At 33.9% G+C, this 18,479-nt stretch overlaps 1 protein-coding gene across 1 annotated transcript in view; it reads right to left on the bottom strand.

Moving 5' to 3' along the window:
• The window catches only part of LOC138713023 (dipeptidase 1-like), an 876,181-nt gene that overhangs the window by 666,013 nt on the left and 191,689 nt on the right, over window positions 1-18,479 (bottom strand). The window lies entirely within an intron of this gene.

Here is an 18,479-nt window from a genome sequence, read left to right as displayed (position 1 = left end):
ATTTTAATTGTGTTGAGCGCTGTGTTTTATTTCTTAAAGTTCTTATTGTTCCACACATCTGTTGGAATTTGCTCAGCTTACTGTTAATATCCTGTTTCCCCAAATAAGATATATTGCAGCCTAAGTAGTTAAAAGAAGATATCTGTTGTATAGTTCCTTCATTAATTACTATTTTACATCGCCTAATGTTAAGCCCTCTGTAAGCCATTGTTTTAGTTTTATTAGACATTTTTAGGTTATATCCTTCTGTTATTAGCTGGAGCTGATAAGTTGCCGTTTGTAGATCATCCTCAGATTCTGCGATCAATATTTGATCATCGGCAAAAAGAAACTTATAGACATAAATATAAAGTAAGGAAAGGATTAAAAACAAAATGGAATTAGAGTAAAAGGATAATATCTTTAAAAGAATAAGGAAATCTATACTAATAATAAATCTGTAGCCGAATTTTTTCTGGTAATTTTCGATTTTCCAAAAACAATTGGTCCTAACATATATAATTAAGTGCCCTGAAATCGAAAATAGCTTTTTTTGAAATTTTTGTTTGTATGTCTGTCTGTCTGTCTGTCTGTATGTTTGTTACCTTTTCACGCGATAATGGCTGAACCGATTTATATGAAAATTGGAATATAAATTAAGTTCGTTGTATATTAGAATTTAGGATATATCGCATTCAAAATATTTTATTTAAAAGGGGGGTTATAAGGGGCTTGAAATAAATAAATCGAAATATCTCCCTTATTATTAATTTTCATGAAAGATATTACATAACAAAAGCTTCTTTAAAAATAATGTCCGATAAGTTTTATTCCATACAAAATTTTGATATGACTGATATTTAATGAGATAAATGAGTTTCAAAATTACAATAACAACGTCATCTAAGGCGGTGTAATGAAATAAAAAGCAAATGACTTCGTCTATAAGGGGCCTTGGACAACAACATTCGAAAGCTATGAAACATACGGTAGCCTACAGAGATTGTTTCTGTGTTTGTATGAAGTAATATCGGAAGCTAAATTAACCGATTGGTATAATTAATTATTATTTCACCATTGGAAAGTGTAGTTTCTCTAGATGGACATAATGCTATAATGTTATTGCAGTAACTTCTGAGTGAATCGAGGACAGGTAAGATTAAAATAGCTTCTTATGCACAGAAAACTTGATAGGCATTCGTTTCCTGTATTTCCTAAAATAATTTTTATGACCAAATGAGTGGTTTCTGGACCAAAATAATCGTATTTTAATTTTTTTAATACAATTTAAATTAAGTAACATAATAAACGATTTATCCTTCTATCAAACACGAATGTTCCCTGGATCAAATGTCATATTTTAATTATGTAATTACCTTATATTTATTTCTAACAGGTGCAGCGGAGCGCACGGGTACGGCTAGTTAATTAATAAACGAAGAAATAAACAATAAATGTATTCCTAAGACCCGTAAAGGAAGGGAGAATAAATAAAATAAAATATTATGGAAATGAGGAAAGGCTAGAAAATGTGAAGAGAAATAAAGACTGATGTATTTCAAAGGCAGAGAATGAGAGAGAAGGAGCTATGAAAATTTAAAGGATGACTTGAGGAAAAAAGTAAAGCAGAATGGGAGAAAGAAGTATAGCATAGTGCTAGGAGTAAGAAGTAAGAACACATTACATCGTTTTATTGTATATATGAAAGTATCGAAAATAGTTATGACCTGCAACATGTTGTAAGGCTCTTACAAATTTTATATTACTTTAAAACGATATAATGTCATCAGATTATGTTACCTTTACCGTTACAACGTAGCTAACATTCTGGAGAATTTCAATGAAATGCTATTTCAAACACTTGTCACCTTCTAGCTCGGAAGTAGAGCTGCTGTTCGTATATCATGGCCCCGGAGAGATATAGAACCTTATGCAATAGAAAGAGAGTTCTATGTGAAGTGGCATGGGTTGAAGCAACGCTATAGACTGTATAACACATTATAGGACGTAACACGTTTCCAAAACCATTATGCCCCTTGAACGAGGGGAAGGCCCTCTCTGGCGGTAGGAAGTTGGCACACTAGAGCGTGTATGTTCATGGCTAACTCTATATTGTAAACTAGACGTATGTGAAGAGTAAAAAAGAGAAAAAAAGCACATAAACTCGCCCCAACCCTCCTTTCTCTTTCTCACGCGAAGGGTGTTGTACACAGTTGTATGTTAGTTGATTTAGCCATCCCTCCCACCATACAAACATACGGGCTAAAATTTCATCCCTAAAAGTAGCGTATGCATGTACTGAGTTTATACATATAAAACCATGTTCTTGTCATATTCTTTTAACATATATTATATACGTGATTTTAATGAAGATACTGATGCTAGACATTAAACCGCACAATGAAAACGCAGAATTACAGTATTACGTGAAACAAACATAAAATATGAGTGTGGAGATTCTTCAGTTTATAGTTCATATAAGAAGAGCTTTGAAAATGTATAAATAAATACAAATACAACGTGCCCATTTGAATTCTTGGGTTATATAGCACACGTACCAAATAACGCCACCTTAACACTTCAGTCACTTTTGCTCTGGAAATAAGTTATGTACAAACACGAAAATTATGAAATAGAAATTGTAATCTTATCATTACAAAATAGCACAATGAATATGGATATATTATATACCGAACAAGAATTAGAACTCAAATAGGAAAACTTTGTAAACTGGCGTTATTAGGAACAGGTTGTCCAATTAACGCCACCTATTTTCTAGTAACCTACACACTAAAAATTGTTAACGAATTATTTTTCCTAAGCAACACAAATTGAACTAAGCGACTAATTTTGAGTTTCTATTAATAAAAGATACAAAATAAGTCAATACTAATGAAAGATTCTTGATCTGAATCTAAAACACCAGATGGATTAGGAAAATATGTTTTCCAGTGACTCCTTACTTTAAAAAAAAAAAAGGAGAGACAATGTGACACAGTAGAAAGTTATTAAACACAAAAGCATTTACCTTAGTTTAATATGAATGTTTTCCAATAAGTAAAACAAAAAAATTAAGTTATGTAAAATAAAAAAGAATTAAGAGTTCGATACCAATATCATCACTGCACATTCTGAACATTTGTAAGTTGAAAGCTTAGTGATTTTCCTGATGTTTTCACACTGATGCTGTACTGTCAGCATTAGTACTAACATAACCTATAATTTTGTCTGTAGACCTTTAACACCACATGGCGTTAAAGCGCTACTGAGTACTTGATAACATGACATGCTTGTTTCTCTATCATTTTCAAATTTTATAAGTCGCAAATACTTTCTATAGAAGAATGTTTAAGGATCACGAAAATATTTAGTTTAATATAGTTATTATTTGCTCAACACACAAAATAAAATGTTGCCTCTAACCTTGATATAAGAACAGCCATTCACTATCAACACTCAACAGGAAAATGATGGAATATAATGACATTCGTAAATGTCAGCGGACAGCTAGTAACTCATTTCATCACTAGATTGCAAGCGAATGCAAGCTACAGTAGTGCACTACCGAAAATTGTGTCGTTAACAAATTTTAATAGGGTGGCGTTAAAGGTATACATGGCATTATTTGGCTCAGGGACCATATTGTAGAGAAAGAAAAAAATAAAATTATATCTTGAAAAGATGCTTAAGATTCCTACAGACGACGAAAACAAAATGTAATTGGATAAAAGAATTAGAAAAAAATGTAAGCTGTTTAGGAATAAATTGGTTAAGGTAAGGAAATGGTGAAATTAATATAAATTTGATAAATAAAATTATATTGGCGAGGAGTAACGAGATAGTGAGACAGGAAAGATTTAGTAATTTAAATAGATAACAAAGAAATGAAATTCATATGGAGACACGAAGAATATAGAATAGCTAATAACAGGGAAGAAAGAAAGGGACTAGCGTGGTGGAGATTGGGAATTTGGACGTTAAAAATAGAAGAGGAGACATGGGAAAAGATATATGTCGCCTTTGTAATAAAAAAGAAGACGCATTTCACTTTCTACTATCTTCTCAGAAAATTAATGAACAAGAAACATCTTTGAATAATTTCAAGGAAAAATTGTTCCGGAGCCGGGTATCGATCCCGGGACTCTTCGCTTAGCGCGCGAACGTTCTACCGACTGAGCTATCCCAGGAACTATACACGACACCGTCACAGTTTTTCCTTTTATATCCACACAACTCAAATGAGCTGACAAGACGCCAGAACTCAACTGTGAGTGCACACAAATACTGTGTGACTTTAAATTGTGGCTTTCTGTTAACGTACCTCCAGTAACGAATGTATTATACAAATCTGGCTTTCAGGTAGTAGCTCCCTGTAAAGCAGGTTTGAATAATTTCAAGGAAAAATTGTTCCGGAGCCGGGTATAGTTCCTGGGGTAGCTCAGTCGGTAGAGCGTTCGCGCGCTAAGCGAAGGATCCCGGGATCGATACCCGGCTCCGGAACAATTTTTCCTTGAAATTATTCAAACCTGCTTTACAGGGAGCTACTACCTGAAAGCCAGATTTGTATAAGAAACATTTTTACTGAGGAGCCATTACTAAAACTAAATGTATAAAAACAACGTAACGTCAGGGACTGCCGGACTTTATCACAATTCAAAATTAAATTGGAAATTTTTTTCTTACTTCATTGCTTTAGGTACTGCCAGAAGTGTTCACTCTTTTCATAGAAGCAAACTGTGTAGTAACATGTATTTCCAAAAAGAAAGCTTAAGTTTTGAGAGGTTGAAATAACACTTTGTTTGTAATAGTTACACGACCTTATTTCTGAGGTCACGTTACCTTTAACTACGTTTTATTCAGAACTACTGGAATATGACTTCGTCTGCTTGTATTTTCAATGCTTCAAATGTTAAATTATATTCCTTTTGGTTAGAGACATTCCGAAACACCAAATAAGATACTACTAGATGAGGATGACATAGATCTACAGTATTAAGGTCTAGTTCGAGATGGTTAATGACGATGGAGATGATGGTAATAATAATAATTGTAATAATAATAATATTATTATTATTATTATTATTACTATTATTATTATTATTAATATTATTAGTGTTACAAAGTAAGAAATTAATAATACTAGAAGAATAAATCGAAGAACTTTTGGGGAACTTGCCAATTTACTGCTTTGTTTACAAAAAATAGTATAGATCGAAATCCGGTCTCTTAGATAAGATGTTATTTGATTATTTGGTTGGGCATTATGAACTGAATGTTTCAGAATAATAGAAGTTATACAAAGGGAACCTATGCCGCAATGAACTTACCCATTATAATGTTAGAAAACACGTCAAAATCTGATCCCGCTTCAATTAACAAGGGACTGAAAACTGATTGAGCTGCGGCCGGAACATAACGACAATTGTTTACTGACCGTTCACATCTGCAGGGAAATCGAAAATGGAAGTATGTAGGCCTATTCATTTCTCTCCGTAGCGATTCATGTATTCCACTTCAAACGAGAAATTGAGTTTTAAAATGTAGTCTCAATATTACGTCGAGAAAATGTAATGTACAGATTTTTAATTAGTTTAAAAATAAAAGCGCATAATAGGGTAACATTACAACCTTAAAATTAACATTTTAAGAAATTAGTATTTGCAGGTACATTATAATAGTACATTATGCAACGAGCCTATAATGTTAGTAATTAAGACGCGAGGATGTTTATGAAACGAGCTCAAGCTTGTTTCATAATTTTCATACGAGCGTCTTAATTACCATAATAGGCAACTTTCATACGACTTTTTATTCATAAGTATTCATGTTGTTGTTATGTGACTGGGGAGCGAACTGACCTTGTGCAATCTCGTAAATTGTGAGATGTGCGCAGACGCGAAAGTATTTATTTTTTCCGGGAAACCAATGTCGACGACCTTGATCTAGAGATTAAGATAAACGTTAAACTTGATATAACCTTGAAATTGAATTCGACATTGAAAAACGAGATGACAAATTGAATTTATTTAAATATTATTTACAATTAACGCTAATTATTATAGTAACAGAACATAACCTTCTGCGACAATATTGGATTTCCAGACTGCGTGACGTTTTGCTAGTTGTCTTTAGATTGCATATCCGAGAATAATCGAATACCTGAACTTTAATGACATGCATTAAAGGACTGCTACCAGGTGTATAATTACTATATTTCGGCATAGTCGAGCATAAAGTATATTTATTAAGAGCTTTGAAAATGTATGAGTGTCTGATATAAGCCGTTCATTTTCCTTTAACCTAACATTGGAGGTATTTAATGGTTTCGCAGGAGGAATCAGGGGTTTGTATTAGTGTCCATAAGAATGTCTTCGTATGATAAAGTTATGTTAAGCATGTGTAGTCAATCTGTTAATTATTTATTTTCTTTCGACTTTCCAACGTTTCTTATAATCGCGTTTATCATAGGATAGTGTTTTAATGAGCCATTTGATCTTCTTGAAGTCCCGATATTATTTCTTAATGCGTAAGTCATCTCCAATCCCTCAGATTAATTTGTTTTATTTCAATCGGAATAACTAACGAACATAATAAAAATAATATACAGCGAATACAGAGCGTAGAGTGTTAATGCAATTCATTAAATCACTAAAAGGGTAAAGTTGGAAAAATATGAAAAATATCTGACACATTTTACATACATCTATCTGGAATAAGATAAATATAAATTTAAAGAAAAATTATGTAAAATTAGAAAATTGGAAAAATTATTATAGTTCCCTATCCTGTTCAACATCTACTTGGAGGATTTAGTAAAGAACTGTTTTCAAAACATGGGAGGAGTGACAGTAGGCGGAAGAAGAATAAAGTGCATAAGATTTGCTGATGATATGGCGTTGTTAGCAGAAGAGGAAATGATATTAAAGAATAATGTTACTGGAGCTAAATGACAGCTGTTAGCAATAAGGGATGAAGATAAATCAAATAAGACGAAGACCATGGTCATAGGATGAAAAATACACAAGATAAACTTTCGAATTCTAAATGAGGTAGTAGAACAAGTGGACAGCTACAAATACTTGAGGTGTACTATAAGCAGTAACATCAGCTGCTGCCAAGAAGTCAAAAGGAAGATAGCAATGGCAAAGGAAGTTTTTAATAGAAAAAGGAGCATCTCTGCGGACCTCTGGAAAAGTAACTAAGAAAGAGAGTAGTGAAGTGCTTTGTATTGAATGTGGCATTTTATGGTGAAGAAACATGGACATTACTACGAAGTTAAGAGAGGCGAATAGAAGCATTTGAAATGTGGATATGGAGAAGAATGGAACGTGTGAAGTGGACAGACAGAATAAGAAATGAAGCTGTGTTGGAAAGAGTGGGTGAAGAAAGAATGGTGCTGAAACTGATTAGAAAGAGGAAAAGGAATTGGTTGGGTCACTGGATGAGAAGAAACTGCCTACTGAAGAATACACTAGAAGGAATGGTGAACAGGAGAAATGTTCGTGGCAGAAGAAGATATCAGATGATAGACGACATTACGATATAGTCTATGGATCATATGAGGAGACAAAGAGGAATGCAGAAAATAGGAAAGATTGGAGAAAGCTGGGTTTGCAGTGAAAGACCTGCCCTTGGGCAGAACAGTAAATTAATGAATTAAAAACAATATTTCCATGTTTAAGCTTTTTTCATCATTTTCACCGATCCATAGGCATTAATCGCTTAAGTGAACATAGCACAGACAAGACAACGTGGGACAACCAAACTTTTCATAAATTATATTTTCTCTAAGGGGAATAAAAGCCATTTCCACATCAAAGTTATAGCAGTGGATAAAGCCATTTTTTACTTTCACTATTACACTCTTACTACGTCGCACTACTTTTGACCAATAAAACGGTGCGAAAGGACGTATTTCAACCAATCATGGCTGCTTATCGCACAATTTTATCGCGTCCCTAGCATTTGTTTAATTTTATCGCGTCCCTGGCATTTGTTTCTTTGTTTGCCATCATTTGAAACTGGTCTGGACGTCAAATATATAAATTACAAACCACTCCAGTCGATGCACAGCAGTTTCAAATATGACTCGCATTGGCATTCAAGAACAAGAATTAATAAAAATCACTGATCATACCTATGCATCTTTTAAAATCCGATTTATAAATAAATGGAGAGCACCATTCGGAAATCCTGAATAAGTTGAATACACCATGTAGGCCTAAATCAACGAGTTCCACTTCTATTACGCACACGTCCAATATAACATCAATTGAACCACCAACCACATTCAAATTTGAAAATTGTACATTCCATAATTATTCGTTTTAAATTTATTCATGTTTATTTTTTATGTCATCGTCATTAATTAAAACTTTTCTAACACTTGTGTATATTAGTTAGGTTATGTTATAGCTTCTGCTATATGATATTATGGATAGTCACGTATCAGAGATTGTTTAATATTAAGATTTATTGAAAATCATCTGTCAAGTGACGATTACTGGGATTCGGATAATTGAAGTGGAATGCAACTGTTTTAATAAAAATGAAACTGAATCAACAAAGCCTTCTTGACTAGTAACATTGTCATCGTGTATACGTGTAGATCGAGAACTTCTTGACGAGAAGGCATTGCTCACTACTGCCATCTAGCATGCATCTAGCGTAATATTTGTAATGTTGAGATGGTACAATAATACATTTGAAGACAGTTGTATTTTCGTAAGTAAATTAATATTTTACTGTATTGGAGTACATCGTTACTTCTAATCTTTATATACTTTCTTCTAATCGTGTAATAGTCAATTAAATCCCACTAGAGTTTTGATTTTCTCTAGATAAATCAAAACGTCTAGTGAGATTACTGTTGACTATTACACTTTTACTACGTCACACTACTTTTGATCAATTAAACGGTTCGAAAGGATGTCTTTCAACCAATCATGGCTGCTTATCGCACAATTTTATCGCGTCCCTAGCATTTGTTTAATTTTATCGCGCCCCTAACATTTGTTTATTTTTATCACTACCCTAGCATTTGTTTCTTTGTTTGCCAACATTTCAAGCTGCACTGGTCTGGACGTCAAAAAAAAAAAAAAAAAAAAAAAAAAAACAGAAAATTACAAACCACTCCAGTCGATGCACAGCAGTTTCAAATATCCCTCGCATTGGCGTTCAAGAACAAGAATTAATAAAGATCACTGGTCATAGCTATGCATTTTCCCCGAAACCCTATTTACAAGTAAATGAAGAGCACCATTCTGAAATCCTGATTAGGTTAAGGGATACACCATGTACATCAACGAGGTCACTTCTTTTACGCACACGTCCAATATAACATCAATTGAACCACCAACCACATTCAAATTTGAAAATTGTACATTCAATAATTATTCGTTTTAAAATTATTCATGTTTATTTTTTATTTAATCATCGTTAAATAAAACTTTTCTTGTTTATTTCATGACCCGTATTTAAAACTTTTCTAGCACTTGTTTATATTATTTAGGTTATGTTTGTTATAGCTTTTGCTATATGATATTATGGATAGTCACGTATCAGAGATTGTTTAATACTAAGATTTATTGAAAATCATCTGTCAAGTGACGTTGATTACTGGAATCCGGATGATTGAAGTGGAATGCAAATGCAAATGTTTTAATAAAAATGAAACTGAATCAACAAAGTGATTACAGTGATTCGGTTCAGATCCATTTTGTGCTGGAGGCTGTAGTTCGATGGGGTGAGGTTTCCAAAAACTTTGATCCTCCGTCTTTTCCAGCGGTTCAAAATAATTGGAATCAAATATTAATCTCTCTTGTTAAGGAGTCCCTTCAGTCATCTTTTTCTTCAGATACAGATCGTTCTCGTTTTTTGGCTCTCCAACAAAATGTTTCAGGATCTTGGCTTCATGCAATTCCTTCCCCTAACACCGGTACCCTTAGGGATCCCAGATCCTTTCAAGTTTCCGTGGCTTTACGCCTCAGTTGTAAAATCTGTCACATTCATAAATGTATCTGTGGCAATATTGTAGATTCTTATGGCCACCATGCCTTAAGTTGTGTCATGAGTAAGAGGCGTCTCTCTCGTCATTCATCCCTCAATGACATCATTAAAAGAGATTAACATCCTCAGGGGTTCCTTCCATCTTAGAACCTTCCGAGACCAGCTGTTCAGACGGCAAGAGACCCGATGGTCTAACTCTAGTTCCGTGGCGTGTAGGCAAATCCTTAATTTGGAATTCCACATGTGTGGATACATTGGCCCCTTCTCATTTATCTTCAACCTCTAAGACACCAGGATCTGCAGCAGAAAGTGCCGCTGTCAGTAAACACCATAAATATAAACATCTTGCAGATAATTATATTTTTGTCCCTTTTGCGGTTGAAACGTTTGGATCATGGTGTAGTGAAGCCAAAGCTCTCTTCTCCACCATAGGCAGAAGTTTAGTGCAGCTTTCTGGGGACCCTCGAAGCAGTCAATATCTACGTCAGCGCATTGGCATCGCCATTCAGCGCGGTAATGCTACAATTAGTATTCTTGCATCCTTCCCCGAGTCCTCTTATTTAGATGAGATTTTCTTCCTTTAATTATTCAATTTATTTGTATTTTATTATATCAACAAAGCCTTCTTGACTAGTAACTGTCCACAGAGTTCAATGAAGATTCCATAGTTGGCACAACTGATAACAAGAAAACGGCTAATCATAACACAAAACTGCCATCTAGCGTAATGTTGAGATGGTACAATAATACATTTGAAGACAGTTGTATTTTCGTAAGTCAATATTTTATTGTATTGGAGTACATTGTTACTTCTAATCTTTATATACTTTCTTCTAATCGTGTAATAGTCAATTAAATCCCATTCGAGTTTTGATTTTCTGTAGATAAATCACTGTTGATAAAATTACAGAACAAACGTTGGTAATGATTCCAATTACAAGTTCCAGATAGTTCACTCTTGTTGAACCTTGTTCAAATGTGTTATGAATTGGTTTAAAAGGGATGGCACGATACGGATTGAGTATTAAACGGGGTGATGGGGGGATTGTTATGGATATGTATGAGGTATGTGGGTAGTAGGTTGAAAGCTGTGGAGGCGGGAGTAGGGATGGATGGTTAACCATTGTGCGGAATAGGCAAAACAGAACACCGATTAAAGGTTAATGAAACGGAAGCAATTAGTATTAGCACTGCTATTCACACGCGTACAAACAATACCTGTGTAACAATACACGCCAAGTCATGCATGCGATGCAGGTTACTAGAAACGCCGACAAAAATCGTGTAGTAAAAAATACATTTTCCTCCGGAACCTCACTCAACCGTTCAGTTACTCGTAACACCCGCTGCACTGGGGTGTATTACACTACATCTCCATCAGGCCGGTGATACTGGTCACAGTCTTAGCTCAGTTGTGACGGGTTACTGCTGTACAATTCCAGAGATCACGGACAGTTTCTGGTATCGCTGTTTATATTTCAGCTGTAAACTCTCTAATGACAAAACAGGTGCTTTTGTGTTTGTGATCCTTGCAGATCAGTGAAACTAATTCTAACTGTAACTCACGTGGGAGGCAATGACCACTGAACAAAATTTATAACAGTGTGATCTCCAAAATAATTCCAAAGTTGCGCAAAATACGCTGCTCTTCTCTCCTACGCAGCTATTCAAGGGTTCAGAGTCATAGTGGGCCAAGCGCCATTTATTAAAAACGGAGAAAATAAGGGTTAAAGTTAAGTAAATAACATAGGTTAATGAAGATTGACAAATCATTTAGTTTTAATGTGTATACTTTATATTACTTGCTATATGTTTCCATCGAATTATGGTGATAATTTCATTTTAACCCTAGTTTTCTACGGTTTTAGTATATGGCGCTTGGCCCACTATGGTTCTGAGCCCATCATTTCAGTTCTAGATTCAACAATTAAAAATGCTAAACTACGCTAAAATTAAATTCTAATTAGATGAGATTAGAAATTAGATTAATAAATATTTGTCTAACTAAAAATATGGATTACCCAACAAATTTAATTTATATAGATTTTAAAGTATGGAAGGAATTTATAAATATAGTTTAGTAACTTACTACAGCAGAGTTCGTATAGGTCAGTTTCTGTCTGATGCGTTTCCAATTCACTGTAGGCTAAAGCAAGGAAATGCACTATCGCCTTTGCTTTTTAACTTCGCTCTAGAGTATGGCATTAGGTAAGTCCAGGATAACAGAGAGGGTTTGGAATTGAACGGGTTACATCAGCTGCTTGTCTATGTGGATGACGTGAATATGTTAGGAGAAAATCCACAAACGATTAAGGAAAACACGGGAATTTTACAAGTAAAGGAATAGGTTTGGAAGTAAATCCCGAAAAGACAAAGTATATGAATATGTCTCTGACCAGAATATTGTACGAAATGGAAATATAAAAATAGGAAATTTATCTTTTGAAGAGGTGGAGAAGTTCAGTTATCTTGGAACAACAGTAACAAATATAAATGATACTCGGGAGGAAATTAAACACAGAATAAATATGGGAAATGCCTGTTATTATTCGGTTGAGAAGTTTTTATCATCCAGTCTGCTGTCAAAAAATCTGAAAGTTAGAATTTATAAAACAGTTATATTACCAGTTGTTCTTTATGGTTGTGAAACTTGAACTCTCACTTTGAGAGAGGAACATAGGTTAAGGGTGTTTGAGAGTAAGGTGTTTAGGAAAATATTTGGGGCTAAGAGGGACGAAGTTACAGCAGAGTGGAGAAAGTTACACAACACAGAACTGCGCGCATTGTATTCTTCAATTGACATAATTAGGAACATTAAATCCAGGCGTTTGAGATGGGCAGGGCATGTAGAACGTATGGGCTAATCCAGAAATGCATATAGTCTGTTAGTTGGGAGGTCGGAGGGAAAAGACCTTTAGGGAGGTCGAGACGTAGATGGGAAGATAATATTAAAATGGATTTGAGGTAGGTGGGATATGATGATAGAGAATGGATTAATCTTGTTTAGAATAGGGACCAATGGTGGGCTTATGTGAGGACAGCAATGAATCTCAGGGTTCCTTAAGAGCCAGTAAGTAATTAAGTAACTTACTACCACAGAAATCAATTAAAACATAAATCTAATCGACATGAATATCGTACCCAAAGACAAAAGTCTACTTTCCCATTAATTGAGCCTGAGTTTCATACAATTTCAGAGCTTAAACATTGTACTAGTTTCGGCCCAAGACTTTATAATAAAATTACAAGTCATTTTCCAAATTTGAAATGTTTTAAAACTGAGGATTTCAAAAAAGAAATTAAAAAAAATTATTCATAATATATATAATATTAGCAATTGTGTACTTTTTACCTTTTCATTTCTGTCGACTATATTTATGTTTTTATTGAATATCACTGGCTTCTGTCCGATTGTCAATTTATATTAAATGTGTTTTTTCCCTCATTTTCTCTTTCTTCTTTTTTTTTTTTTTTTTGCTCTTTTGTGTTATTATTTATCGGTTTCAATTAAGTTATTTACTGTATTTAGTGAACTGTCTTTGTAAATTTTAAGTTATATTATTGGCTAAGACCACACCGTACGCGAGCCTGGCTCTTACGGTAGTGACTAGAAACATTTTTATATTATATTTTTAATTTGTACTCACTTTACCTACTAGCTAGCTAGTATTTATGTTGTTATTCTTGATTAGAGCTGAAGAGAATAAAGCTACAAAAACTTATTGAGCGTTTCATGTAAGATTGTGTTTCTGTATTAATTTATTTTAAAATGGTATATACCCTTCAAGAGTGAACATAAATCATCCCTACTGATTAAATTTAGAAAATTACACAAAATAATCTGTTTTCATCCTACAATCTACTGATAATAACAAATATACAGGTTGTCAGGCGACGATAGACAACAATAGATGCGAAAACAAATCTAACTATCTATCTGTCTGTCTGTCTGTCTGTCTACCTATTTATTTACTTATTTATGTCTATAACAGGCCAAAGCCCAAATTGCAATAGGCATTACAGAAATGAATTAGGTTTATAAACAATTGAATGCTCTTTCTTATTTGAAATTGAAAAGCGGGGGCGGCTGGAGGTGGAGGGTTAAATCTAAACTGCAATTAATCCTGGTTTCAGACTACCCCTTAAAATTTAAATTGACGTATTTTTTGTTTAAATTGAATTCAATTTAAATAATTAGATATTTAGACTGAGAAGTTTTGAAGTGATAGCCCTGTATAGAGTAATACCATTACTTCGCAATAAGCACTTGAAATAGTAGACATTAAGGAATATAATGATTTTAATTTAACTTCATTCCGGTACGTATTTCCTGACACTGCTATTTTGAGTGAATGGAAATTATTTTGCTAAGTATTGCAGAAGATTGTGATAGAATACTTTTCGTAAGGACTGACGTATGAATTGCAAATGGAGGGAAACATGTCCACTTCAATATACTGAGTTCTGTCACTTGTTTTAGTCTACATGTTCAGAAAACTTCACTCTTTCGCGACCACAAAGGTTCCAAGTGTAAGAGGACAAAAGTTTCGACAGTTTACGTTGTCGCTGCTTGAAATGTCTCTCTTGGAAAAGTACAATAGCGTCTGAAGCATTCTTTCTTGTTGGAAGAGGTAACCTCATTTGAAGCACCCTTCAAGTCAACAGACGATTTCTTCCTTCACTTTAGTTTCAATGATCATTTTTACTTTGTAACTCCTTCATTGCTGCTAATAGATACGTTTAAGAAACGGTTTTTACAGCATGCACACATCAATGAACCTAAATTTAGAACTGGCATATTATTTTTGCTGTGAATAATTTACATAAGTTTATCGAAGAACCTAAAAATCGATAGACATGTGGTATGGGTTCCTTTTCCACTGGGGTCGGTCTCGATACCGTAGCCCAGCGGTGGCGAAAATGTAATCGTGCGCCGAGCCACTGTGTAAACTGCAACGTGCATAGTACCTATGGAGCGAGGCGGACACCCGAAGGGGAAGTGAAGCAACTGTCTGACTTATTAACGGATTTTCATTTTCCTTACGTCAAGCACTTCAATATAATTTTATACAGTATAAGGCTACAAACTAATGTTTAGTACCTGTAACGAAGAAAGAAATCAACAATAAATGAACAATATCACAACCTAAAATTAACTGTCTTCAGAATGTCTCTGCGACCAAGTTTCAGAATCAGGAATTATGTCACTTACTGCCAGTCGTAGTTGATCACGAAGGTATTTGTCTGTCAGTCGTGATGTAAAGTTGGTTTTTACTATTTTAATTGTTGAAAATAATTTTTCACAAACGTAAGTTGCAGCGAAAATGGCTTCAACAGAGCAAGCCAAAGAACGAAGCTTCGGATATTTATTTTTTGGCGAAGATTTGAAAGTTCAACATTTGCCATGTCCTTACATCTAGCTTCCATTTGACATCACATAGTAAATCAGTGAGTTCAAATTGAAGAGCTAAGCGCATTATTCGTATAGCTGCTGAAAAAGGATCGACGTACAGAGATGATGATGATGATGATGATGATGATGATGATGATGCTGATAACAATAACAATAACACTTAATCTTTTAATGTTTCATCAGTATTGTGTAGTATAATGCCGTTTTATGTTATACAACCGTTTTCCTCGTAATATTTGTGAACAAATCATACATTTAATATTCTCATCATATTGGCAGCAAAAAAATGCGTCCTCCCATCCTACTTGGAACTTTCGTACATGTTTCCAAGAGAGACATACTCGTATGCCACTCGCAGGTCAGAGACAAATACAAATGGAATGGAGTTTGACTCCAGTGAGTGAGAGGGTGGGGGTTGGCGGAGGTTAGAGCCAGCGAAATGCACAGCTATCAGTGCGAGCCACAATGTCTCGCGAGTTACGTTCTCGCCACGGCTGCCGTAGCCTGTATAGCGCTGGCCTTCTGTGTTCGAGGTTGCGGGTTCAATCCCGGCCCAGTTTGATGGCATTTAAGCGTATTTAAATGTGATAGGCTCATGTCAGTAGATTTACTGGCATGTAAAAGAAATCGTGCGGGACAAATATTCCGGCTCACCGGCGATGCTTATATAACCTCAACATTTGCGAACGTCGTTAAATAAGCCATACCATTTTTTTTTAACAAAAGATGTAATTTATTCTGATTATTTCGTAAACTTATTGTGTGTTCATCTCAAAGATTTTAAGAAAAATCGTAATTAGCATTCACATAAGTATTCTGAAAATATTCTTGCTTGTCCAGCAAAACCAGATTAGATTCTCTAACATATATATATATATATATATATATATATATATATATATATGATATTATATTATAGATGACAAAGTACATACAAGTAATCAATTGAACCCTTACATTACACACTTTATAATAATTTTTTACACAACGATATAGTATTATTTAAATACAATTTCTACAATTTACATATTTAATAAACAATTTTTTTGTTTTATCTTGCAATTGCTTTTAGTTTTGTGCAAGACTCAACTCATTCTAGTATGTAGTTACAATGAGTATTTGTTCACCTTCCTATTTCCTTATATATATATATATATATATATATATATATATATATATATATATATATATATATATATACAGTGAAACCTGTTCAAGACGGAAGTGACATGGTCCTAATTTTTTTTCAGTTGTGGACAGGTTTCCGTATTATTCAGGTGTTACATTAAAATGGAATATTTTATCATTCGTATACATGAAAAACAAAATAACATGCCGCAACTGCAAGAAGTACAAAGTATTCCATTTAATACTTAACACATTAAATCAGCTTTCTGTCACTTATTATGTTGGTGAATCATCTTGATTAAAATCTCATTTTCTGTATAAATGTTATCGTAACTCACTCATTAGTCATTAAACATTACTAAAGTTTACTAATCTCATTCAATTTAGTATCCAAAACTATACTATAATACTGTATTGTAAATGACTGCACATTATTAATTGGACTAGGAGCCATCCATTAGAAACTTTGAATTCTGCTTTATGTAATTTCTTTCACAGTACAATGGCTTGCTTTGCAGAATAGATTAAAAAATTGGCATGTTCTTTGAAAGGTCATGAAGAACCCACTCCCACAACAGTTCATTTATTTCCACATAAACAGTTGCTTTCTGGTTCCTTTTATGTCACCAATATTGGCCGCAAACCACTCACTCATTATGATCTTTATCTTTAAAGTGTCACACCTGAGTTTTCTACAACTGAACTTCAACATTATTTCACATATACTTCGTTTCTAATTTTCCTTTAACTCGATAACTTTTACTTCGTCACTTAATGTTAATGCTACATTTCACGCAACTTTTTTTTTTTACCAGGAAATCATTACACTTGTGCTTTGTCTATCTAAGACAGTATACGGACAGGTGTGAAGCATTGAAAATCTTTGAAGGGACTCGACTGCCAAGTCAACAGGGTAATAAAATTTATGACCGAACAGGCCAACACACCCTCGTACCCTCTAAAATTTTGCAAAGAAAACTTGTTCTTATCTTAGTGACCTATGGGCTATATTTCGTATATTCCTTGAAATTACACACTGTTTCAAAATATAGTTACAAAATATAGTGTGCCCAAAATATTATTTCCGTTTTGAACAGTAGCAGGCAGTTTCCGTTTCCGCGTTGGACAGTTTCCGTATTATTCAGGAAAAATTGCACATAATACATACGAATTTCGCCGGGACCAATAAATTCTTCCGAAATATACAGGATTCTGGATTATTCAGGTTCCGATTGGAACAGGTTTCACTGTATATATATTTAATTATTTTCTTTTTTTAATTCAATTTTATTTCATTTATTCTTTCCATTCTAATTTTTTTAGTCAAAAAAATATAAACCTAACTGCATTTGCAATTTTGTGTTGTTATTATTATTCATCAGTTTTTTTATAGTTATTTCTTTATTTATTTGTAGGAACTTTTCATTTATAAAGTTCATCCGTGTATCTTTTGTATTTTGACATTCACGAACGATGTGAATGCCATCTTCTCTCCGTCCACATAATGGGCAATATAAATACGAATAAATAAATATATATATATATACACAAACAAAGTGTTCTGCTCAAGAGCAGGTCTTTCGCTGCAAACTCAGCATTCTCTAATCTTTCGTATTTTATGCCTTCATCTTAGTCTCCGCATATGATTTATATATCTTAATATTCTCGAACAAAGAAGTGAAAACTGTTCTATGTCCCATTGGTAGATCTGTATCACATGTTTTGTGTTCGTGTTATATTACTGTATTTCAAGTAGTGGCTCTTCTTAATGCTTACCACATGATGAAGTCCCGATATTTGTGGATACCTACTATTCGTTCACAGTCATCAATAAGAATGCGAACAGTTTACATGTCCAAATCTAATAAGCATCTAATGATAATTATTCATGAAAATGTATTTATATAATTGATTCATTAAATAATTTACAGTACGAAAATTTTCATCGCAT

The sequence above is a fragment of the Periplaneta americana genome, chromosome 14 (assembly GCF_040183065.1).
Source record: "Periplaneta americana isolate PAMFEO1 chromosome 14, P.americana_PAMFEO1_priV1, whole genome shotgun sequence".
NCBI classification, from domain to species: Eukaryota; Metazoa; Arthropoda; class Insecta; order Blattodea; family Blattidae; genus Periplaneta; species Periplaneta americana.
Note: the sequence above shows the minus strand (reverse complement) of the source record. Positions and strands in the feature narration are given on the sequence as shown.